The sequence below is a fragment of the Protopterus annectens genome, chromosome 3.part1 (assembly GCF_019279795.1).
Source record: "Protopterus annectens isolate FY-2018-M chromosome 3.part1, PAN1.0, whole genome shotgun sequence".
In the NCBI taxonomy this organism is placed as follows: Eukaryota; Metazoa; Chordata; order Ceratodontiformes; family Protopteridae; genus Protopterus; species Protopterus annectens.
In genome coordinates, this window is record NC_056732.1 from 4,381,573 (window position 1) to 4,395,607 (window position 14,035).

The 14,035-nt window shown below is 41.2% G+C and overlaps 1 protein-coding gene across 1 annotated transcript in view; it reads right to left on the reverse strand.

Moving 5' to 3' along the window:
- MIOS (meiosis regulator for oocyte development) overlaps positions 1 to 14,035 on the reverse strand; it is an 876,134-nt gene that overhangs the window by 810,366 nt on the left and 51,733 nt on the right. The window lies entirely within an intron of this gene.

Genomic DNA, 14,035 nt, shown 5'->3' on the forward strand with positions numbered 1-14,035 from the left:
GCTTTCTTTTACTGGGCAAATAAGTTCTCACAGAGAAATTTAACTTCTTTTTTCTTCATTTTGTCAATGCTTTATTACTTTCTTCTTCAAGGAAATTATTTTAAAGCTAAGAGTGTTTTGTCTTAATGGACTGTCTTCTTGAGGCTGTAATGTACTTTCAAATACATCACTTGTTTTTTCTGGCAGTTTAAAAGTAGTGTAAAGTAACTGGAAATGTTTTGTCTGTAGAGAAATTGTTTCAATTTTTCTTTTGCAGGGCTGGCATAGTGTTTTAAAAGTGCCTTTTACTGTGTTTTTTCTATCAAACAAATAACTTTTGTGGACTCGAAGTATTTACCGGCAACTGCTGTTCGTCTTCCCTAGGAAAGAGGCACCATTTTTGGTTTGACCATGGAACGGTCTGTCCTTCTTCCAGCCACAAAAAGAAAAGTTAAGCAAATGGCATTTGCCACCACAGTAGGCTAGCAATTTGCCTCAGTTACAAGTAACTGACTCTGCTGTGGTCATTTGTTGTACTTCAGACCACTCATCTTTTACCCAGGATCTGTCTGATGTAGCAACTACAGCCACTATGGAATGGGGGTTAGCCACATCCTCTGTGGCTATTTGGATGCCATCTGTGGGTAAGGGAGAGCCACTCTTGTTGGTGTTAGGAGAGGGAAAATTTCCCTGTTGTGTCAGAATGCTGTGCCCATCCCCAGGGAAGCAGCTGTTGCCATTAGTAACATGGTTGGCCTCATTTTTCCTGTCAAAAAGGAACAGAAAACTGAGCATGTACCTACTCCTCCTCAAATTTCTTTGGATAGGAGTAATTTACTGAGTCTGACTATTTAATTCAGGCTACTGAAGTGAAATATTTTCTAGCAAAAGAAAGAGAGATTCCGCTTTTCCTGAAGAAATTCAAGATTCTGAATCTGAACAGGAAGATGCAAGACAGATATAGTTTTATTTCCCCATATCTCTGACTCGGACTCTGCTAATTTTTCTGAATCTCCCTCTGGGGAGGGGGGTCTCTTTCTCAGAGACTATTGCTAGAATGCACCAGTGTTTTCAGTGGGAGAACACTGAGGTTTCTCAGTCCCTAAGAAAATACTATGAGTTGTTACAGAATGATTTTCCAGAAATTACACCCATTAAACAGGAAAAGCATACTGCATACCTGGACTTACTAGAGTCACTTGCCATACAGCCCAACACTTTACTCATGAGTGATTTTAATTATTCTACCATCAACAGGGAAACAATACACGACCACAAACATGCTGGCTCAGAGGTTCTTGGACTTTGTCTGTGCAAATACTCTGGAACAGCTAGTCAGCACACCCACAAGAGGCTGAAATATCCTGCACATGGTACTCACTAACTTGGGAGATTATCCCCCCCCCATGTGATGTCTACCCTGGTAGGATCGGACCATAAATCAGTCTTATTCGATGTTAAGTATAAGAACAGATACCCCATCAAGCTTAAAAATGCTTGACGATTTTTCAGACAGGATTTGGAGTAAACTTCAACCCCCCCTGTCCTCTCCAGTCATCCCCAAAGTATACCTGCCACCATTCCTCAGCCTATTATCTCAAGAGAGCAGGTCATCTCTGTGCTCTCCAAGGCCAAAAACATGTCATCAATCGTACCAGACAACATCCCAGGTTGCCTTTTAAACAATTTAAAACATTACCTAGCAGACCCACTTGGATTCCTCTTTAACCACAGCCTGCAAACTAGCTATGTTCTGGCAGAATGCAAATAGCAACAGTAATCCCTATGCAGAAATGGGTACTATTAACCAACCCTGGGAATTATAGGCCCATAAGCTTGACTAGCTTCACCTGCAAGGCCATGGAAAGCATCATTTTGGACCTTATTAACAAGGGCATATGTAATCTCCAAACTCTGGACCCAACCCAGTTCTGCTTTGTTAAAGGTAGATTGTGCCTGTTAAACATGGTTGACTTCTTCAAGAAAAACTCACCAAGGCCCTGGACAGGAGAAAGATGGTGTATACAACCTACCTTGACCTAGCACAGAGAAACTCTCCTATTTGGGAGATTTGAGATTTCAAATACTCCCTTGGACAGAGATTCAGTGTTTGGTCCCTCTGCAGCAGAGGTGATAAAAAGTGTGATGAAAGGGGCAAGCTAATTCAGGGTATCTATAAGATTTTTCAGGGCTCCTTTTCCAAACCGTCCAAAGGATTTTCTATCTCATCATCCAATTTTGGCAAATAAACAGTCTCAACAAGATGCAGATAAACAGATGTTTAAGAAGAAATGGCAAAGGGGTTCCACAAAAACAAGTCTCGAACCTACCAAAACCAAGGACAGTCCAACATCTGAATGACTATTCAAGAGACCTTGTGACCTCTCACTCTAACCCATTTTTTCTACCAGAAAGTCTGAATCTCCATTTTAATATTTCACAACAGATTGTTTCACACAAATGGGTTCTGAAAATCATTCACCAAGGTTACAGATTACAGTGGAAGGAAATTCCTACTTTACAGGGGGTCATTCATCATCCTCCAGATCAGACTCTCTTGCTTCCACCTGCCTTAATCACATTCTTTCTCAAGGACTGATAGAACTAGCTCCTCCTTCCCATGTGAGGCAAGGTTTTTATTCAAGGATGCTCCTAGTGCCAAACAAAGAAAATGCTTGGAGACCAGTTCTGTAACTTTCTTTCCTAATCCTGTTTGTGATAGTGCCCATACTCAAAATGATGTCACTTCACAACCTGCTACCTCTTCCCCCTCTCTCAAGTTTCCTGGTAACATAAGATATAAAAGATGCTTACCATTTCATCCAAGCTTCAGGCAGTTTCTAAGGTTGTGTGTGCCTGGATCACATTATCAGTACTCCGCCTTACCTTTTGGACTATCCACTGCACCAAGAGTGTTCACAAAGTGTCTACCTCCAGTTATCGATAGGTATGTGGAGCTGCAAGCTACAGGGTATCCACATTTTTTCCACATTTAAACAACTTGCTTATCTTTGCACAGTATTTTCCAAAGTGTCAGGAATTTCTCTCTCTCTCTCTCTACTGGGTGAGAGCTCTTACACAAGTTCAGATTCCAAAAGAACGTTCAAATATCTTTGACTCCTTCACATGACTGTGCTCCTGATGTCAACTATATATCTCAGTTCAAAGAGCTCTTCTTCCACAGAAAAAAATATATCTTTATTTAGCTCACTTTCTAAGGTCTTCCACTCAGACTTCAGTTACTTTGAGGGAATACCTCAGGATTTGGGGTCTCCTGGCATATATGATTCACATGATACCCCTGGCAAGACTCCATGAGAAAGATACATTGGTATCTGAAATCTCTTTGGCCCCAGCATCAACACCCCTTATCTTTTCAAATCCCAGGGCTGGGGTTGTCAGAGGATAAAAACTTTGGTGGAGGCAACAGATGTTAAATCAAAGTCTCCCCCTTCTCTTTTACTGCTCCAAAGAAGTCCGTCACCACAAACACTTCAGACATTGCTTGGAGAGCAGTTTCAGGAGGGATAAAAGTGCAGAGGGTGTGGAACACCAAGGACAGATGCAAGCATAAAAATATCAGAGAGGTGCTTGCTCTGATCAAGACACTAAACTCTCTAAACCATCTTTGTTCCCTGGGATCTCTTCAAGTGGTTAAAGAAAACAGCACAATCACTGGAACTGGGTTGTACCCCTTTTGCTTACTAGCTGTGTTAGTTTGAGATATAGCTTCACAGCACAGTCTCATTCTACAGGCATTTATATTCTGTCAGAGCATAACTGTGTAGCAGACAAGAAGCAGGACCAGAGCAGACCCTCACAAATGGATGCTAGGTCAGAGGGTCTTATAAGATTTCATCCATCTGTGGGGAGTTCCTTGGGTACACCTCTTTGTCTCTTCTCTGTAAAATCAACTGGCAAGATTCTGTTCTAGGACTTCATGCAAGCAGGCCTGTAAGACAGATGTCTTTCCTTTGACAGGAATGTTCCTGTATGCCTTTCTACCCTTTCCAATGATATCCAGGATACTTCTGAAGAGATCACTGTGGTGACTGCCTTCTGACCCAGGCAAGCATGGGTTCTCCCTTCTTTTGGAAATGGTCAGGGGAAATTACTACATTCTTCCTCACAGACTGGATCTACTCACACAAGAACAGGGGTGTTTGATAAATCCAGAAATCGATCACCTTCAACTGACTGCCTGGAAGATAAGATCACAATTCCCTTTAGGAACCTGTTTACTGAGGATGTAACAGCAGGTACTAATGGAGGCAAAAAAAAGCCTGCTACTAGAAAGTTATATATTAGCAAATGGAAAAGGTTTTACATAAGTGGCCTCCAAGAAAACAAGTGAACCCCCTCCTTGGGATCTTCGTTTTGTGTTAGAGAAGCTAACGCTTCTTCCATTTGAACCAGCTAATCTGGCTATGGAAAACAGTTTTACTAACTGCTGTGAACTGTGCAAAAAGGGTATTTGAGTTGCGAGCTCTTATGGTGAGTCAATCCTAGCTTGTTTTCAATAAGGACAGGGTTTCTTTGAAAACTATTCTTTCTTTTATGCCTAAAGTGGTATCAGAGATGACTTTATGTCAAACTATCTATTTCTCCATTATCTTTCTTGAATCTAAAAATGAAGGAGAAAGGATACTCCCATACAATGGATGTCCAAAGACAACTCAGGTACTATCCCGACAGAGCTAAATATTTCAGATCTTCTGATCAATTGTTCATTTCTTGTGAAAGTAAAAAGAAGAACAACCTGTGGTAAAACGCACTATTTCAAAATGGTTGTTTAAGAGTACTATATCTTGTTATATTCATGACAACAAAACCATTCCAGGCAGGGTCAAGGCCCACTCTATAAGGGCTTTGGCTTCATCTATGATTTTTTGGAAAGGATTGGATTCTAAAAGTATTACAGAAGCTGCTACTTGGTCCTCTGTACATACTTTTACAAAGCACTATGAGCTTGACGACATCAACAGGTCCAGATCAAGCTTTGTTAGGACCATTCTCCAGGGGCTTCTGGACTCTTCTCCTTCTGCCTACCAAATGTAGTTAGCTAAGGTAATCTACCCATACAGCTAAGGCTACTGCAGCAGTGATCAATATGACGAACACAGTACAGACTAATAACTTGAACTTATAACAGTAGATGTTCAAATGACCACTGCTGGAGTACTCTCTCCCTCCATACCCTTGCTTTTTAGTCTGTGCTTTATGCTACAGTGTGAACATTTTATTTTTTTGTTCAAAGCATTGTTCTTTCAGAGCTCAGCCTCCTCTTCTCTGTTAATAGGAAAGATATGAAGGGCTTCACACACAAATATGTCTTTTAGTCAGCTCTACTCAAGCAGCCCGACAGTGTGGGCATGTGGAAGGTGGCCTTAAGCTTTGGAAGCTGGCCAGCTGTTCTATCCTTGGCAGGATATAACCCATATAGCTAAGGCTACTGCAACAGTGATCATTCGAATATCTACTGGATTGGACACTCTAAATTGGCCCTAGGTGTGAGTGTGTGCATGTGTGTGCCTTCTGTGGAAGGATGGGTGCCAGGCTGGCAACTCGACACCGTAAAACTCCACTGCCAATCATGAGCGGACAGGTGATCCGCTGTGGCGACCCCTAACTGGGAAAAGCCGAAGGAAGAAGAAGATGTTAAGTTCAACTTACACAACTGTACTTTTGTAATCCTGTAGCAAACAGCTTGCTTACTTATGAACTAATATCCTATAAAAATTTTAACTGTCTCTCAAAAAACATACACCAAACATCATCCTTTTATGTCTGAAATGAAAGACAGCATCCACAGCCAGATTTATTACACTGTGTGGCATCTTATAGTAAAAATAAATAAATCCCTTATTTATTTTATGTATTTTTATGAGTCTACAGTAATTAATGTTTACCATAAAACCATTTCTCATGTTGTTACTCTTCATTACATGATTGGTGCTTTAATTTGCTTCCTTACAGAAACCTCAGCCAAAACCAAAATAAATTCCCTGCTCTTTGTTATATATACTGATTTTCATTCTTGCTTCTTAAATTTAAAATCTGTTTTAACTTTGCTTATTTATAAGCAGATTAAATTATAAAAGAGAAATGACTGGAACATTTCAGAACAACCGACCTTAAGAAAAGTTCAGCAAATGAAAACTCTTTACTATTCTAAATGCTTTAGCATGCAAACAAACAGAATATGGGGAGCTGACTTACTGGAAAGGTAGAGAGTATGAAGGCCACACAACAGCTAAACTATGTCTATGCCTGCAATCCTAACACATGCACAGCCAGTTCCTTGAAAGCTTTTCATTGGTTTACAGTATTTGTATCAATCACGTGAACAGGAATGTTTTAGTGCCATTCTACAGCTAAACAAGTAGTATAAACCTCATTTATCACTCAAAGCAAAACAGATCAAAAACTGTGCTGTTACCGATGTAATAATCAGGGCAGTTTGAATACCAGATGGCTGACTTTTATCTTTAACCAAAAAAAGTAAATAGATTGGGAGGTCCATAAATTGGAGAGCCCATGGCAAATGCATTTGCCACCCACGATCACTTTTTAATCTGGCCCTGCATGGGAATGAAGTGCCACAGCTGTGAGAAGTTAGTATGTGTAAAATGAGTTAAGTCACAGTAAAATGAAATCTAAAGATTTCAAAGCATTTTTGGAAAGATAAAAATATGATTCCAAAAAGTAAATGAAACTGCCAGTATTCTGAGTGTTAAATGGTAAAGTAAAAAAAAAATATTTTGACTTTTCTGAAAAATAAAAAAAACTGATAAAACAGCAGACAAAATGAATCACATATGACAAAATGCTTCAGTCCGTACTTTCAAGAAATCACTAAAAACCTAACAGTTAAAATGCATTCTGGACACAGTCTTGTCAGTACTGGATCAGATTACAGCTACAGTTTTCCCAAAAGCAAAACAAACACTTGCTATTAGTTATGTGTGGAAAGAAGTGGTTATAGAAGCACCTGTCGAACTGGAAGGAGTAAAAAACTGTGATTCGTAATGTGCTGTATTAGTAGGTCCACCGAAACAGTGCTTGAAATGCACGGTGAAGTGCATTAATAGAATCAAACACAAAGCAAGGTGGAAAAGCAACCGATATGGTGAACCCAACTGTTTCACTAAATATATTTTAAGAGCTGACTCCTTTCATTTCTGATGTCAGAGAAAGTTGAAAAGTACTTAAAAAAGAAAGACTCAGTCCAATGAAACACAATGAATGGACTGCCCCTATTGTTCCAGCTGTAAAGCTAGACAGTTCGGTTTGGGTGAGTGGTGCTTACAAATTAACTGCAAACCAAGCTGCTACTACAGAAATATACCCACCACCTAGAACAGAAGACTTAATGGCCATAATGAGTGGCCGAACCTTGTTCTTAAAAACTGATTTTGCATCTCCTTAAAGGTTCACATGTACTTGTTAAGCTATTAACCTGTGAGGATCTTAAGAAATATTTAAAAACAAAATGTGTAAGGACGACACACAGCAGGCACAGCAAGTACAACTAAAATAATAAACTTTAATATTGTGCTTTCGCACCCAAAGAAAGTACAGTTTTGTACCTACCATAAATGTAGATGTTCGAGTGTTCACCCTGTTGCAGTCATCACACTTGGGTTATCCTGCCGTCAGGTGGTCCCGCAGTCGGCCCGAATTCCAAAGTCTTGGTCCGGCATCAGTTGCTGTTGCTTCTTCCCTGACGTCAGTGCGCCAGGGGGTATATAAGAGGCATCCAACGCCATTTTCTTCAGTTTTTCTTGCCCCAGATGTCAGGTGCCCCCAATAGGTAGGCAAAATATATATATATATATATATATATATATATATATATATATATATATATATATATATAAAACAAAACCCTTAGGCACAAGCAAATACACCACAGAGGTAGTATAGGATAGAGTGGTAGAGATAAGTTCAGCTAGTTCAGAGGGGATGGAGGGAGGGTAACCTGGACTGCAGCAGGGTGAACACTCAAACATCTACATTTAGGGTAGGTACAAAACTGTACTATGTTCATCGTGTTACCCTGCTGCAGTCATCACACTTAGATTGAATTCCCAAAGCTAAGGATGGGAGGTGGAGTCAAACAGGGTTAGAAGAAGCTAGTAGGCCCTGCAAAACTGCAGTGGCAAAACCAGCTCTAGTCTTAGAGTATAGAGGTAAGTGATAGTGTTTGGTGAAGGTGTGCACTGAACTCCAAGTTGCAGCTTCCAGAATATCCTTGGTTGGCACTCCCCTGAGAAAGGCTGCTGATGTAGCTGTAGCCCTGGTGGAGTGGGACCTAATGTTAACAGGTACCGGTTTCCCATGATGTGTGTAGCAGAAACGTATGCAATGCCCTATCCATTTAGAAATGGTCTGTTTTGAGATAGCTTTTCCTTGTGATCCTGTAGCATAGGCTACAAAGAGCTGGTCAGTTTTTCTGAAAGCTTTAGTTTTATCCAAGTAGTAACGTAATTGCCTGTGAATGTCCAAAGAGTGCAGGAGTCTTTCTCCTTTGTTCTGGGGATTTGGGAAGAAGGTGGGCAAGTGAATGGTTTGGTTTAGGGCCACACTGGATACCACCTTTGGCATAAAGGAAGGATTAGTTCATAGAGAGACTCTGTCTTGATGAAAAATGAGGAAAGTTTCAACTGCCATTAGTGTCTGTAGCTCTGTGACTCTTCTAGCTGAGGTTATTGCTAGTAGTAGGGCAGTTTTCCATGAAAGAAATTTTAAATCAGCTGAAAAAGCTGGTTCAAAGGGCGGCAGTGTAAGCTTTTCCAGAACAAAGTTGAGACCCCAAGTAGGTGTTGGAGCTCTCCTTGGTGGTTTTAAGTTCTTAGCCCCTCTGAGGTACTGTCTTAGGAGTAGATGTGAGAATAAAGGAGGATCCGTGCTGTAATGAGCTGAAATTGCTGAGGCGTCGATCTTAATAGATGAAAAGGAAAGTCCTTTGTGTAACATATCTCAGTTAAATATTGTAGAATCTGAGGGATGTTTGGATCAAGGGGATTTGGGCCTTTAGCCTGGGTGCAAAATCTTTTCCATTTGTCTGAATAGGTTTTCCTGGTGCTGGGCCTCCTGGCCTCCAGAATGACATCCATAACAGCTTTGGATAAAGGTGTTGGCTGGTTGTTTAGGTAATTTACCATGCAACCAGGTTTAAAGTCTTGAGCTGGCTGTGTAGAATCTGATTGTCTTGCTGGGTGAGCAGATGAGGAATTTGTGACAAAATCCATGGTGGGCTGTGGGCCATGTTCCTTAAAATTGGATACCAATGCTGGCGTGGCCAGTCTGGTGCAACGAGTATCATTTGTGGCCTCTCTAATCTGACTTTCTGCAGTACCTTTGCTAGAAGAGGCAGTGGAGGCAAGGCATACACTGTTAATGTTTTCCAACTGAATGAGAGGGCGTCCACTTTCCAAGCTAGTGGATGGAAGGCCCTTGTGCAAAATTTTTGAAGTTGGTGGTTGTGGGGGCTTGCAAACAGATCTATGTCTGGACGTCCCCATTTTTGAGCTATCATTGCAAATACTTGTGGATCTAGTTTCCATTTGTGTGGATCCATGATGTTTCTGCTTAGGTCGTCTGCCAATGTGTTTTTCTTAACTGGCAAGAATTGTGCTTGTAATTGAACCTGTTAAGACAGTGCAGTGTTCCCCAAGGTCATTGCTTGCCTGCATAGAGGGTAGGAATGTCCTGGGTGTAGAAGGTCCTTGAAAGCTGTTAGGGCATTCTGTACTGCTAGCATTTCTTTTTGATTGATATGCAGATGTCTCTGATCTGTAGTCCATTTGCCCTGAATGCACTGTCCTGCCATGTGTGCTCCCCAGGCATAGTCCGATGCATCTGCTGTCATAGTTTGTCTGGCTGTGGGTAAGGTGAAAGGCTGACCCTTATTGAGGTGACATGCCTGTGCCCACCACAGAAACTCCTGTTGAAGGCAGGGAATGAGTGTTATCATCGTTTCCAAGCTGTGGCTGTGCTGAGTACATGCACTTTTCAGGTACCATTGTAATTCCGTAAGAAAAAAAACAAAACGAACAAATGATGAAAAAAAACACCAGGCACAGGAGCTGAGCAGCTGGAACAGTTTATTCTGGTACCTCGGCTACGAATAGCCTTCAAAGGAATAACCATTCTAGTTTCTTACATCTTTTTATCATAAAAACCAAATTGCTCATTAAACAATTAAACAATATATAACTAGCAAATTCAATCTGACAAGGCATTCAATATTTCAAGTTAGAAGAGAAACAAGCATCAAGGTGAATCCTCCAAAAGCATCAGAAAAAGAGCATCAAAAAAAGCATCAACAACATACATACACCACAAGGCAGCCCTAAATACAGAAATATAGTCTAAGTGATACACCAGTAATATAACAACTAGAATTTACTAACTCAGACTTTAATAGATGTCAACATTTTAAATAATAATGTTTATTTCCAAATTCAAACCTTTGGGTTTTAAAGTACCAAACATTAATATAAATCTGCTTTCTAAGTTCAACAGTTTCTCTAAAAAATTGTTGTTTCTCTTGTTTCTCTTCTAACTTGAAATATTGAATGCCTTGTCAGATTGAATTTGCTAGTTATATATTGTTTAATTGTTTAATTGTTTAATGAGCAATTTGGTTTTTATGATAAAAAGATGTAAGAAACTAGAATGGTTATTCCTTTGAAGGCTATTCGTAGCCGAGGTACCAGAATAAACTGTTCCAGCTGCTCAGCTCCTGTGCCTGGTGGTTTTTTTCACCATTGTAATTCCCTCATATGCAGTTTTACAAATGGTATTAGTAGTATGCAAGATGCCATGAATCCCAAGGCCTGCAGAATTTTTCTTGCAGGGAGTTGGGTCTTTGTTGGCATTATTTTGAAATATTGAATCAGCTGTCGTTGCTTGTCTGGCGTGAGATAAGCCATCTGGGCCGTTGTATTCAAGCTGGCACCCAGGAATATTATGTTTTGTGAGGGCACTAGTTTTGATTTCTTTTCGTTTACTGTGTACCCCAGGCAACTTAGAAGGTGTTTGACAAATGACAGATGCTTTAAAAGAATGTCCTTGCTTTCTGCTTGAATAAGGCAGTCGTCCAGGTATGGGTAAATTTGAATTCCTCTTTGTCTGCAGTATGCAATTACTGGTGCCAGGCATTTTGTGAAGACCCTGGGCGCAGTAGATAAGCCAAAGGGCAGTGCAGAGAATTGATAATGCGTTGAACCTGCAATGAAGCGGAGGTATCTTCTGCAATTTTGTCTGATAGGGACATGCAGGTATGCCTCCTTGAGGTCCAAAGTGACTAGCCAAGCATTCTTGCCCAGCATGGGAAGAAGCTGCTGTAGTGTTAGCATCTTGAATTTTGGTACTTGCAGATAGGTGTTCAGAATTGAAAGATCCAGAATGGGTCTCCATGCTTTGTCCTTTCTTGGGACTAGGAAGAGACTTGAGTAAAATCCTTGTCCTTGCTCCTGTGTAGGTACCTGTTGAATGGCTCTCATGTCCATGAGAGTTGTAATTTGTTTTTGTGCCTCTGCCCATTGATTTGGTGGCAGGTTTGGCATTCCTTTGATCCTTGGTAAGGTATGAAAGTGGAATCTGTATCCTTGAGAGACAATGTTTAGAACCCATTTGTCTTTTGTGATGATGTGCCAGTTGTCTGCAAAAAATGCTAGTTTTCCTCCCAAGGGAGTTGCCAGGAGAGATTTGCTTGGTAGTTTGAGGAGAGAGTCATTGTGTTTGTCTTCTGCTAGTTTGGGGCCTGTCTTCTCCTCCTTTCTGGGTAGCAGTACCCCATTGGTGAGGTTTGTAAGGGCCCTGTGACTGACCTCTGCCCCTTGGGCGTCTGTATTTGCCCCTCTGTGATCTGTCAGAAGCTGGAAAGGACCAGTTTTTTGTTGGCCAATTTCTGCTGAAACGAATGGGTTGTACATGTAAAAAATCCTTGACCGTTTGCATAGACTTTGCCTTATCCTCCATTTTCTTTAAAACCTCTTCTGCTTTGACACCAAATAATACATCCTACTGTAAAGGTGCATCCAATAATTTTGCTTTAACATGGTCAGGAAGGGTTTGTTCTTTTAACCAAGCATCTCTACATATGACAGAGCCAGTAACAGCTGCTCTACAGGAAGCTTCCAATGAATCAAATCCGCATTGTAAAGTATGTTTGCCCACCTGTTCAGCTGCATGCAACAGATCCTGCATTTCCTTGAATTCAGACTGTTCTGAATGTGTGCTCATTTTTTGTTTTAACTGAGACATTAGAAATTGCTGATATTTCAACAAGTGAAACTGACAATTTAATGCTCTCATAGCCAGAGTTGCTGAGGTGTATATTTTCTTTCTCCATCTATCTAGGGCTCTGGAATCCCTTTCAGGGGGCACAGGATTTTTAGTCATAGAAGCTTTAGCTCTCTTAGGTCCCTGGGAAATTGTTTCAGGGTCAGCTACAGGGCTTTTATAAAGGAATTTGTGTGAGTCAGGTGCTCTGTAGTATGTCTGATTTGGCTGGAGCAGGAGGTAGACAGTCTGGATTTAAACTAGACTCCAAGTAAACATCATCCACAATATCTAAAACAGGAGGGATAGCAAGAGGTCTGTGCTGGGGTAGTAAAAGGAACTCTCGGAGCCTTTTCTTAGAATCTGAGTAATCCTGGCCTTCCCAGTGGAAATGTTCCCTCATGGTATGTAAAGTTTCCCCAAAGGAGTAGTCTTCAGGGGGAGATGCTGAGGGAATAGTCTTCAGCATCAGAGTCTTCATAAGGTGGAAAAGTGTAATCCTGTTCCTCGGAAGAATCTGAGGAGAGTGAAACCTGGTCAGAGGATGCATAATCCTCCTCTTGTCTTGGTCTTTTATCAGGAGGGGGATGGGAACCCCTGATTAGGTTAATTAAATCTTCAGCCATCTTAAGCATCTGTTTCTTAGGCATGGGGCCTTAAACTGTAGACTGATGTACAATTTTCTTAGGTTTTAAAGGAGTTTTAAGCTTAGCATAAGATTTAATGGTGAGTGTAGTCGGTCTGAAGACACCTTCTGCAACCAAAGGTGTTTCCACTGCACCGGTGTCTACTTCTGCTCCGGTGTCGGAAGATGGCTACGTCGGCCTAGTAGGCTCCGCTTGGAAATCCGCAGCTGTCTGGGGTTAGAGTTCTGCGGTCGTCAGGGGCTGTGTAGGCGCCTCACTGAAAACCGGAGAACTGGCGACAGGCCCACCTGAGGCCTTGGAGTCTGGCTTGTTCCTAGGCTGCTTGTCCTTATCCTTGCTTTTTTTATGTATGGCGGTCGTCGGCTGCTCTGATGGCATGATATAATTAAATTTCCTACCAAAGTAATGCCGTGCGAAGTCAAAACGGCGTTTGATAGTTCGTTTATTAAACCTAGCACAAAACCGACAACCTATGACGTCGTGGTCTGGGCCTAGGCAAGGAATACAATAGGAATGGAAGTCCTTATGAGGTATTTGCTTCCCACAAGAAATGCAATTGTTAACTTTTTCTGACATCTGACTGAAGCAAGAAAATGTTCCCCAATGGGGTACTTAGCTTTAGTGAAGACTTCGGACTGGAATTCAAATCGAAAATGTCAGGTGTCAGCCGACCGGCACTTGCGAACTGCTTCTGCTTCGGGCACCGCGCGGCAAGAAAGACTGAAAAAAATGGTGTCAGATGCCTCTTGTATACCCCTGGCGCACTGACGTCAGGGAAGAAGCGACAGCAACCGACGCCGGACCAAGACTTTGGAATTCGGGCAGACTGCGGGACCGCCTGACGGCAGGATAACCCAAGTGTGATGACTGCAGCAGGGTAATACGATGAACATCTTGGTGCTTCTTCAGACCATGTGAAATAATAAAACAAGTAATTTAAATAAGAACATCAATTAACATCAGCAGCAAACTGTCCTATCAGAGAACATTTACAATTAAAACATTACAAACTTACATCAAACTATCTTAAAGAACGTGCTTTCAAATATGGTTTTAAAGGAACCTTTGCATTCAATCCTGGATATTTGACTGCACGTAGTCTGATAATCAAATTA